This window comes from Entelurus aequoreus, linkage group LG08, assembly GCF_033978785.1.
Source record: "Entelurus aequoreus isolate RoL-2023_Sb linkage group LG08, RoL_Eaeq_v1.1, whole genome shotgun sequence".
Classification (NCBI taxonomy): Eukaryota; Metazoa; Chordata; class Actinopteri; order Syngnathiformes; family Syngnathidae; genus Entelurus; species Entelurus aequoreus.
The window spans coordinates 17734719-17747521 of record NC_084738.1 but is presented as its reverse complement, the minus strand read 5'-3'; positions in this window follow the sequence as shown (position 1 = coordinate 17747521).

Here is a 12803-nt window from a genome sequence, read left to right as displayed (position 1 = left end):
GCTGTAGCTGTAAGCTGTGGACTGTTTGCAGTATCCTGTATGCCATGGGTCACCAACGCGGTGCCCGCGGGCACCAGGTAGCCCGTAAGGACCAGATGAGTAGCCCGCTGGCCTGTTCTAAAAATAGCTCAAATAGCAGCACTTACCAGTGAGCTGCCTCTATTTTTTTTATTTTATTATTTACTAGCAAGCTGGTCTCGCTTTGCCCGACATTTTTAATTCTCAGAGAGACAAAACTCAAATAGAATTTGAAAATCCAAGAAAATATTTTAAAGACTTGGTCTTCACTTGTTTAAATAAATTCATTAATTTTTTTACTTTGCTTCTTATAACTTTCAGAAAGACAATTTTAGAGAAAAAATACAACCTTTAAAGTGATTTTTGGATTTTCAAACCCATATACCTTTTTACCTTTTTAAATTCCTTCCTCTTCTTTCCTGACAATTTAAATCAATGTTCAAGTAAATTTATTTTTTTTATTGTAAAGAATAATAAATAAATTTTAATTTAAATTTTCATTTTAGCTTCTGTTTTTTTAAAATTCAAAAAAATTATTCCGGCAAATCTAGAAAATCTTTAGAATCAAATTTAAATCTTATTTCAAAGTCTTTTGAATTTCTTTTAAAATTTTTGTTCTGGAAAATCTAGAAGAAATAATGATTTGTCTTTGTTAGAAATATAGCTTGGTCCAATTTGTTATATATTCTAACAAAGTGTAGATCGGATTTTAACCTATTTAAAACATGTCATCAAAATTCTAAAATTAATCTTAATCAGGAAAAATTACTAATGATGTCCCATAAATTATTTTTTTTATTTTTTCAAAAAGATTTGAATTAGCTAGTTTTTTTCTTCTTTTTTTCGGTTGAATTTTGAATTTTAAAGAGTCGAAATTGAAGATAAACTATGTTTCAAAATTTAATTGTCATTTTTTTTTGTGTTTTCTCCTCTTTTAAACCGTTCAATTAAGTGTAAATATCATTTATTATTAATAATAACATAGAGTTAAAGGTAAATTGAGCAAATTGGCTATTTCTGGCAATTTATTTAAATGTGTATCAAACTGGTAGCCCTTCGCATTAATCAGTACCCAAGAAGTAGCTCTTGGTTTCAAAAAGGTTGGTGACCCCTGCTGTATGCCGATAGCTGCTTGCAGCTTGCTGTCTTCTTGTTCCTAGTTTCCTGTTTGCTGGTTTCTGTTCCCTGTTTCCAGTTTGCCTGTTACTGGCTCCTGGTTTGGGTTTTTTCTGCATTTTTTTGGACATTAAATCATGTTTCCTTGCATCCAGCCTGCCGTCTCTGCATCTTGGGGTTCGTCACCACCATTACTTGACACCATTCACCACGCAGGCACGTGGGACAAAAAAAACACAGAGGCTATATCATCCCTACAAGCTTGTTTCGCAGGTTTCCCTGCTCGGACTGGTTTGTTCCTATTGAAGAGTTTATTTAACAAAAATAATTGCTACTACAAAATATATAGTCATCAATACAGCTAAAACTGCCAAAAGTTAATCAATTGTCAATATACCAGTGTGCAGCTTTTTAAACTTCACAAAATGCTTTATGCATTTTTGAGGAAGTTAGATTTTGTGTTTTGTTGTTGGTTTTCATTGCTGCTATTTTAACTGTTTTTTTAGTACATACACAAGGTTTATTGTTTTTTTTTTAGCACTTTGCCGTTCCTTTCTTTTAAATAGACAACAATTTATTAGTCATTTTAATTTTTGTAACAGCTGAATGAGCAGCATAGTTACAGTAATAATACATATTTGTGAATGAATTAATCAACTTTGTTGTTAGTAAGCACATGCCTAAAATAACTTAAGCTGCATTTAGAAGTCGGTGGAAAAATTAGAGCCATTAAATATGTGTACACTCTATTATCTGATAAGTGGACAAATCGTTAAGATAATCGTTGACCAATTGACTATCAAAATAATCGTTAGTCGCAGCTCTAGTTCACAGTCCTTTCTACCCATCTTCAAAAAACTGACATGTTGTATTTGATGCAAGTGTCTTCCTCTGTGCTCTGTGTCCCACATGTTTTGCCAAGTATGAATACTTTCCCCCTTAATTACACTTTCCAGTTCTGTTTTGCTGATGTTTACTTGCATTTCCACCCTGTCTGCCCTCAGTCCCATCTTTGCCAACTTGTCAGCCTTCTCATTCCCTACCACCCCACATGTGCTGGCACCCAAAGGAATGTGACCATTGTTATTTATTTGTGTGACCGTGTGCAAGATCTGATATGTAAACCCCAAAACCAGTGAAGTTGGCACGTTGTGTAAATCTTAAATAAAAACATAATACAATGATTTGCAAATCCTTGTCAACCTATATTCAATTGAATAGACTGCAAAGACAAGATACTTAATGTTCGAACTGGTAAACTTTGTTATTTTTTGCAAATATTAGCTCATTTGGAATTTGATGGCTGCAACATGTTTCAAAAAAGGGTGTGTGTATGGGGGTGTATTAGTTCCCAAGACATGGGTAACTTACACATCTGTGAATGTGTCATCAAGGCTGAAAGGTACATACAGGTTTTGGAGCAACATATGTTGCCATCCAAGCATCGTTATATCATGGACGTGCTTGCTTATTTCAGCAAGACAATGCCAAGCCACATGTTACAACAGCGTGGCTTCATAGTAAAAGAGTGCCGGTACTAGACTGGCCTGCCTGTAGTCCAGACCTGTCTCCCATTGAAAATGTGTGGCACAATATGAAGCCTACAATACCACAACGGAGACCCCGGACTGTTTTTTGATTGATTGATTGAGACTTTTATTAGTAGGTTGCACAGTGAAGTACATATTCCGTACAATTGACCACTAAATGGTAACACCCGAATAAGTTTGCCAACTTGTTTAAGTCGGGGTCCACTTAAATTGATTCATGATACAGATATATACTATCAGATGTATACTATCATCATAATACAGTCATCACACAAGATAATCACATTGAATTATTTACATTATCTACAATCAGGGGTGTGGAGGGGGAGGGGGGGGTAGGATATGGACAGCAAGTAGTGGACATAGAGAGAAAGAGAGAGGGAGAGAGAGAGAGAGAGAGAGACAGAGTGAGAGAAAGAGAACAACTTAAGCTGTATATCAAGCAAGAATGGGAAAATATTCCACCTGGAAAACTAAAAAAATTGGTCTCCTCAGTTCCCAAACGTTTACTGAGTTTTGTTAAAAGGAAAGGCCATGTAACACAGTGGTCAAAATGCCCCTGTGCCAACTTTTTTTGCAATGTGTTGCTGCCATTAAATTCTAAGTTAATGATTATTTGCACACAAAAAAACAAGTTTCTCAGTTCAAAAACATTAAATATCTTGTCTTTGCAGTCTATTCAATTGAATATAAGTTGAAAAGGATTTGCAAATCATTGTATTCTGTTTTTATTTACAATTTACACAACGTGCCAACTTCACTGGTTTTGGGTTTTGTAAAATGTCCTGTCTACAGTCGGACTGAAATGGTGGGATTCTCTCAAGAACTGATGCTGAGTCTGGGCATCTGTTTTTGTGACGTTATTTCCACCAACACTGCCACAATCTCCACTGTGTACAGACCCAACCAATCCCCAGTTCTTTGATGCATGCCCACACCCTTACCTGAAACTGTCACTCCAAATCAACCTCCTACCCGTAACCTCCGCTCCTCAAACACCAACCTGATCCTCAAACCCATCAGGACAAACCTACAAACAATGGGCCGCCGGTCTTTCTGTTTGACCGCACCCGGACTCTGGAACGCTCTCCCCGACCATCTTAGCGCACCACAGTTGGTCGTCCGTTTTAAGAAGGGACTAAAAACCCAACTTTTTAGCACAGCTTTTATCTAATTTCTCTGCCTTCTTATTTTTAAATGCACTGCTTGCCTATCTGTTTTATCCAGTGCTTTCATGTTTTTATTTCTATTTGTATCTGTTTCTATGTTTTATCTAGTGGTTATCTAGTGTTTTTCATGTTTGTATTTCTATTTAAATTTTCTATTATACATTTTAACTTTCAAATTTTAATTTTTTACCTTTTTTGTATTTATTTATTTTTGTTTTTATACTTTGTAGAACTTTGAGATTTTAACAAATGTAAAGTGCGTTACAAATGTAATTCATTATATATTATTATTATTAAATTCCGTTACCACAGTTTACAGATTGTTTAGACCAGGGACCAGGGAAGAATGTGGATAACATTTAAATTTGCTTCATTTTCCAAAAAACATTCAAACAATTTAAAAATAAATGTAAAGATAACACAAAAAGGTACCTGGGGCATAACAGGGTAAAATCACAACTTAAAATTCCAAGCTAAAATGAAGATATCTATGAAAAAATTATAGAGACAATTATTTGTATCATTTATAATAATTTAATAATCGACCCTACTTTGGCTAAACAACTACCAAAAATTTAAGTTCATAATGAAATTAGTGAAACTATAATAGAAAAGTGTAATAGTATTTTTCTTGATGAAGTAGACAAGATTTAATAATTACAAATTGCGATGTCCAAATAAGACTTTTAACGATTATGTCGACATGAACACGTCATTCATTAAGAGCATCATAGATGTAGTTATTGAACCATTTCCATACATTTGTAATGTATCATTCATGAAAGGAGTATTCCCGGATCACATGAAAATTACTAAATAATACCACTTCACAAAAGGGGGAAATTACACACCAATATCGCCGCTTCCACAGTTTTAAAAAGTCGAAGACAAATTGTTTGCTGTTGGGTTACCGCAAAAATCAATTTAAAAGCAGGTATTATATTTTGAGCAATATTCAACATTTGGTTGTGTCCTAATCATTCAGCTACAACAGCAATAATTGATTTGAGGGAAGCAATTTCAACAACAATAGATTAAAGAAATATATATATATATATTTAGTAAGTATTTTTGTAGCTCTTCCAAAGGTGTTTGATACGCTTGATCATAAATTATTATAGGACAAATTGTACAAATGTGGAAAAAGAGGAGTGGTACATGAGTGGCTTAGAAGTTATTTGAAGGAATCTAAAAGGAACTGAGCTTTTTAAAAAAAATCCAGTTTAGAACAACGACAATGGAAAGAAGCATTTCAATCAAAGGTGTACATTTTGTTGAACAAACTTGACGGTGGAACAAAACAATGTAAAACTTTTTCTGTATTAAAAAAATTTAAATCATGATGAAAATATATGTTGGGTAAAACAATGTTTGATTTATTGTTTTTGTTTATTTAGTTTAATGTTGTGTAGTGGAAATATGGCATTGTAGTCTCCTAAATTGAACAACAAATGTTCGAATTGTGTGAATACGGGACAGATTGTATATGTTTGTACTTCTCTCTTCTCCTTTTCATTCATGAATTACTTTAATGTTATATTGACTGGTTTTTATTTTATTTTAATGAAATAAAAATGGAAATAGAAAAGTAGGACTGAGGGAGAAAAAGTGGTATCTCCTGGAACATATAGGAAAATTGCAGAAGTTTATTAATTTTAACAGAGTTGACACGAGCCACTGTCAAGTCTCACTAGATTCTGGACAACAGTGGAACAAAGTCGGCTTTATAAAACCCTACAAGCATTTGTGTGATCTGGACGCCCAAGTATGTGAAACTTTGCGGAGAAATTTTAAAGGGAAAATTGTGCAGAAGATATTTCTTAGCAGCAGAATGTATAGAAAATATTAAACTTTTACCCTAGTTCAATTTGTAACCAGACACATGTCCAAAAGCTTGGAGAGTACTTAACGCAACCGGGACCAAGACGGTGATATCCGAGACATACAGAAGGAGGTCATCTGCTTAGAGAGAGACTTTCACCTGCACATTTTGCCAACATATGCCACGTAATAAGCGGTAATTTGTACAAAGTGCTATACTGACAGAGGGTCAATGGCAAGAGCAAAAATCAATGGACTCAGAGGACAATAATGCCCTTTAGAACGGTAGAGGCTAAAGTATTTGGATGGAATATTATTAGTCCTGATCGAGGCCTTTGGAGAAAGAGGCGCTTAATCCATTGAATAAAACAGTTACCAAAGCCAAATCTCTCCAGGACACAAAATAGATAATTCCACTCCACTCGGTCAAATGCCTTTAGCATCCAGTGATATCACTGCTCCTTGGGTGTTGGAAGCAGGCACACTGTATTGAAAAGACATCGAAATTTAGAAAAGGAGTTCCTATTTTTAATAAACTTGGTTTGATCCACATTAATAATTGAAGGGAGAATGGTATCCAGACATAAAGCCAGCAATTAGGATAGTAATTTAAAATCCACATTCAATAGACTAAAAGGGTGGTATGAAGTGCAAGATGAAGGATCCTTGCTTTTTTTTTTTCAAGAGGCAAGAAATTGACACTTGGTTAAGTGTTTGCGAAAGGATTTAAAGGATTCATTGTACATGTCCAATAATATGGGGGCTAGCTTATGCCAATTTTTTTTTGAAAAATTCGATAGGATAACCATCTGGTCCTGGGGATTTACAATTTAGTAGTGAAAACGCTGCAACATTTAATTCTTCAGCATGTAACTGGTCTCTAACTCTACGGCAGAAGACTGGTCAATTGAGGGGATATCCAGATAGGCAAAAATGTATCAATCTCAGGAGTAGAACAGATGAGTAGAAGGACGCATAGAAAATCTTGAATACAATTTTGTTCTTAAAACAATCCATGATTATTTAAACTTTAAACATTTTGAAACGTTTGAACCATTTGATCCTGAAAAACAGAAACAAACTAAATAAACAATACCTTTAAACTGATCAGCAACATTAACGCACTTTAACCTCCAAAACAAAAATAATTAAAACAATTAGTCAAATGAGGAAGTCAGGATTAGTCAGGAAGTCAGGGGCTACAATGAGCACACACAGCTTTTTGAAACTGGGTTTGAAAGCATGATACTGCATGATACTGATAAAGCATGTTCCCCAGGTTCACATGCGCCCATCTCTCATTTAAAGAGAAATAAACAGATGGTGATATGTAGTAGTGTATAATGACTGGTCACTATGAGTCAGTATCATTACAAATATGTGTTCTAACACTTCTATATGTGAATATTTCCAAGTTAATCAAAGGTACTTATAAAAGAAATGCAGTCTTACATCCATCCATCCATCCATCTTCTTCCGCTTATCCGAGGTCGGGTCGCGGGGGCAGCAGCCTAAGCAGGGAAGCCCAGACTTCCCTCTCCCCAGCCACTTCGTCTAGCTCTTCCCGGGGGATCCCGAGGCGTTCCCTGGCCAGCCGGGAGACATAGTCTTCCCAACGTGTCCTGGGTCTTCCCCGTGGCCTCCTATCGGTCGGACGTGCCCTAAACACCTCCCTAGGGAGGCGTTCGGGTGGCATCCTGACCAGATGCCCGAACCACCTCATCTGGCTCCTCTCGATGTGGAGGAGCAGTGGCTTTACTTTGAGCTCCTCCCGGATGACAGAGCTTCTCACCCTATCTCTAAGGGAGAGACCCGCCACCCGGCGGAGGAAACTCATTTCGGCCGCTTGTACCCGTGATCTTGTCCTTTCGGTCATAACCCAAAGCTCATGACCATAGGTGAGGATGGGAACGTAGATCGACCGGTAAATTGAGAGCTTTGCCTTGCGGCTCAGCTCCTTCTTCACCACAACGGACCGATACAGCGCCCGCATTACTGAAGACGCCGCACCGATCCACCTGTCGATCTCACGAACCACTCTTCCCTCACTCGTGAACAAGACTCCGAGGTACTTGAACTCCTCCACTTGGGGCAAGATCTCCTCCCCAACCCGGAGATGGCACTCCACCCTTTTCCGGGCGAGAACCATGGACTCGGACTTGGAGGTGCCGATTCTCATCCCAGTCGCTTCACACTCAGCTGCGAACCGATCCAGTGAGAGCTGAAGATCCTGGCCAGATGAAGCCATCAGGACCACATCATCTGCAAAAAGCAGAGACTTAATCCTGCAGCCACCAAACCAGATCCCCTCAACGCCTTGACTGCGCCTAGAAATTCTGTCCATAAAAGTTATGAACAGAATCGGTGACAAAGGGCAGCCTTGGCGGAGTCCAACCCTCACTGGAAACGTGTCCGACTTACTGCCGGCAATGCGGACCAAGCTCTGACACTGATCATACAGGGAGCGGACCGCCACAATCAGACAGTCCGATACCCCATCCTCTCTGAGCACTCCCCACAGGACTTCCCGAGGGACACGGTCGAATGCCTTTTCCAAGTCCACAAAGCACATGTAGACTGGTTGGGCAAACTCCCATGCACCCTCAAGGACCCTGCCGAGAGTATAGAGCTGGTCCACAGTTCCACGGTCAGTCTTACATTAAAGTAAACAAATCATAGATCTCGTTTGATGATTAAAATGATAAATGATAAATGGGTTATACTTGTATAGCGCTTTTCTACCTTCAAGGTACTCAAAGCGCTTTGACAGTATTTCCACATTCACCCATTCACACACACATTCACACACTGATGGCGGGAGCTGCCATGCAAGGCGCTAACCAGCAGCCATCAGGAGCAAGGGTGAAGTGTCTTGCCCAAGGACACAACGGACGTGACTAGGATGGTAGAAGGTGGGGATTGAACCCCAGTAACCAGCAACCTTCCGATTGCTGGCACAGCCACTCTACCGACTTCGCCACGCCGTCCCATAAAACAAAAGTTTATATTTTTTTAGTACGTGGGACCACTCCAGTGAGAACAAGGATTGTTGGAGGTGAAGACGCTCAAGAAGGAAGTTGGCCTTGGCAGGCCAGTATGCAGGATTTTGGCAGCCATGTTTGTGGTGGTTTCATAATGCATTGCTGCGACTGTACTGTGTATTGGGGTAGTTTATGGGCTAAATCAATGTAAAAAGATAAATAACTTAAAACCATATGTAAGAATGGTGGAAATAGAAAAAAAAATTCCCCACGGTGTTACAGAAAACCAGGAAAAGCGTCAAAACTGTGAATTCTCAGAAACAACTGGCCCTATTGTCCTGAGGAGGAATGTTTCGATTGTGAAACAGTTGGTTGGTTGAAAATGTGGGTGGAGTAGTCGAAAGAAAAATATCCGAATAACTATATCCCAGGCAAAGTAGAATTTTGACCAAACCGGGAATTTTGGGAAAGGTTTGCGTGTCCTGAATGGCCTAAACATTTTGATGTTGGAATGGGATGAATCAGATGAAAAATACGGAAGTTATAGGAGGACAAAACTTGCTACGGAAGAAGAAGAAGAAAAATAGATTTTGGCATACAGTATGCCTTTGGTAATTCACATAATTGGCCTCCAGTAATTATTTGGCAGTGTTTTAATGACTAAAGCTTCGAGGAAATGACTAACTTCCGTGACATGACGGGCACACACACCTTAAAGCAGGTGGATTGAAGCTTAAATAGACGGACATGTCAGATGTGCATGCACACGATGGCTGGAATGGAATGGCTCAACATCCTGACTCTGATGAGTCTTTTAACTGCAAGTAAGTTGAACATTTAAGACCTGTTTATGCTGCATATTATTTCAGCCAAAACACATGTTTATGTTATGGCGGTGGATGGGAAAATTGAGATGTTTATTGTTTTGTTTTTTTAACTTGACATTTTTTTGTTTTATGTTTTCAAAAAATGTATATAGTCCAAAAAAAAAAAAAAAAGCTCTTTATAGGGCTTAAATATCCACGTTTGTGTGGATATAGCCACGATATCTGGCGTAACTCCTTATGGAAACAGACTTTATGTTGTGCTGCCATTTCCTTATAAAGAGATAAAAATAAATTTATTTTTAGCAGCCCAGTACAGAGTGTTTATGTTTCCTTTTTCAGATATGATTTAACTTTGTCACTGCTACCTTAGTGATTCTAAATCCACTAAGGATATCGCGTGACCAACAAGGCCCTGAGCTACTTGCTGCCATCGAGAAGAAGATTATTTCAGTTCAGTTTCAGTTTATTTCGAACATGCATACGATACAATGTAATGCATTACATATTTCCAGTTTTATTACAGCACAACCGAAAAGGAGTGGGAAGAAGCAGAGTTTATTTAATCCTAACCCTTTTCATATAGCAATTTTATCCCATTTCCTTGTTCTCTGTTTGTAAGAGAACAGTGAATAAATAATATAACAAGTAAATAAACAAATATTAAATACATAAATAATGATTATCTCAAAAAAAAGTTCAAGATGTTTATCATAATTGTTCTTCTTTTTACTTTGTGAACACTTGTAGTTTGAACAGTCTCTTAAAGTCTCTTAAAGTGGATCCACTAGGGACTGTACTTAGAGGGGGGGTTACCCACATATGCGGTCCTCTCCAAGGTTTCTCATAGTCATTCACATCGACGTGCCTTGTGTGGGCTCTGTGCCGAGGATGTCGTTGTGGCTTGTGCAGCCCATTGAGACTTTTGTGATTTAGGGCTATATAAATAAACATTGATTGATTACGTGATTGATAAAGTGAATCATATTGGTGCTTTGTTTGATTTCTTTAGTTAATCCATTCCATAATTTAATTCCTCATACAGGTATGCTAAAGGTTTTAAGTGTTGTACGTGCATACAAATGTTTTAAATTGAATTTTCCTCTAAGGTTATATTTTTCCTTCTTTTGTTGAGAAGAATTGTACATTCTTGGGTAGCAGGTTATAGTTTGCTTTGTACATATATATGATTAAATAATTTGCAAATGCACCAAGTCGTTGAATTTCAATATTTTTGATTCAATAAATAAAGGGTTTGTATGTTCTCTATATCCAACATTATATATTATTCTAATTTATTTTTTTATAACACCATTAGCTAATGAAGCGCACATTTGTAGTCGTTTCCCCATTTTTCTGCACAATAATTCAGATATGGTAACACTAGCGCGCAGTAGAGAATAGAGGGATTTTGGGTCCAGAACATGTTTTGCTTTATTCATTATGGACGTGTTTCTTGCTACTTTGTTGTATATTTTTACATGAGGTTTCCAGTTCATTTTATCATCTATTATTACTCTTTCAATGTCTACTCCGCCTATTTGTGTTTGACTTTCCCTTCTACTGTTACCGAATAGCATTATTTTAGTTTTACTGATATTCAAAGAGTCTGTTTTTGTCAAACCATCTTTTTAATTCGTTAATTTCTTCTGTTATTTGTATTAGCTTCTGTGTGTCCTCCCCTGAGCAAAACGCAGTTGTGTCGTCTGCAAATAGTAATAATTTTAAGTCCTTTATAACTTTACAAATGTCGTTCATATAAAGATTGAACAATTTTGTTCCCAGTATTGATCCCTGAGGTACGCCACGAGATATCTCTGTAGTCGTGTGTTCGCCTAGCTTCATTTTTAAAGGGCTTTATAAATAAAGTTGGTATGGTATGGTATGTATTGCTTCCTGTTGGTCAAGTAGCTTCATAACCAGTTCAAGACCAACCCTCTGATTTCATACCTTTAGGCCTTATCTCCTGGGAACCCGTCTACTGTCCAATCCCAAACTAGAAACAAGGGAGAAACCAATGTGAAATGGACACAGCTGAGGGCGTATGTGTGGTGCACGTAACACCCCCACAACCAAATAGTGAATGGTGGGGAAAGAAAAGGGCCACCATTCACCATGCGGGACAATGCGTTAGCCAGAATATTATTTTTACTGGCTTCATGCATCAACTACTTCAAGGGTTATTATTGAAAACACCAGAGGGAAAGGAGGGAGCTCGTAGTCCTTGGCTTTGCGGTCCAGGCTAGCAGGCTGAGGCTAGCAGGTTGTGGCTAGCAGGGTGAGGCAGGCACACACGGCAAGTAGGGAACTGAAAGCAGAGGAAAAACAGGGATAAGACGAGGAGCCAAAAACACAAAAATAGCTGATCAGCAAGACTATCAAAAATGCGAGAATTCTAGGACAAACTGGCGAGAAGCGTTATCACATGTAGAACGGTATACGTGGCGATCGCAACGAGTGAAGTCCAAACATTTGTAGGCTGCAGGTGATGGGTTGATGGCAGGCAGGTGAGTGATTAGGGAGCTCTGATCAGCTGTGCCAGACTGAGAGCTGGAGCCAAGCCTACGCCCAAAACACACCTATTTTCCCAAAGACACACACAAAGAAAAACACATAGATACAGACAGAGACTGTGACAACATATATACACTACCGTTCAAAAGTTTGGGGTCACCCAAACAATTTTGTGGAATAGCCTTCATTTCTAAGAACAAGAATAGACTGTCGAGTTTCAGATGAAAGTTCTCTTTTTCTGGCCATTTTGAGCGTTTAATTGACCCCACAAATGTGATGCTCCAGAAACTCAATCTGCTCAAAGGAAGGTCAGTTTTGTAGCTTCTGTAACGAGCTAAACTGTTTTCAGATGTGTGAACATGATTGCTCAAGGGTTTTCTAATCATCAATTAGCCTTCTGAGCCAATGAGCAAACATATTGTACCATTAGAACACTGGAGTGATAGTTGCTGGAAATGGGCCTCTATACACCTATGTAGATATTGCACCAAAAACCAGACATTTGCAGCTAGAATAGTCATTTACCACATTAGCAATGTATAGAGTGTATTTCTTTAAAGTTAAGACTAGTTTAAAGTTATCTTTATTGAAAAGTACAGTGCTTTTCCTTAAAAAATAAGGACAATTCAATGTGACCCCAAACTTTTGAACGGTAGTGTATGTATATGTATATATACATATGTATACAGTATATGTATATGTATTTATTATGTGTATATACATATATATCAGTGGTTCTTAACCTGGGCTCGACCGAACCCTAGGGTTCGGTGAGTCGGGCTCAGGGGTTCGGCAGAGGTGAAAACACAC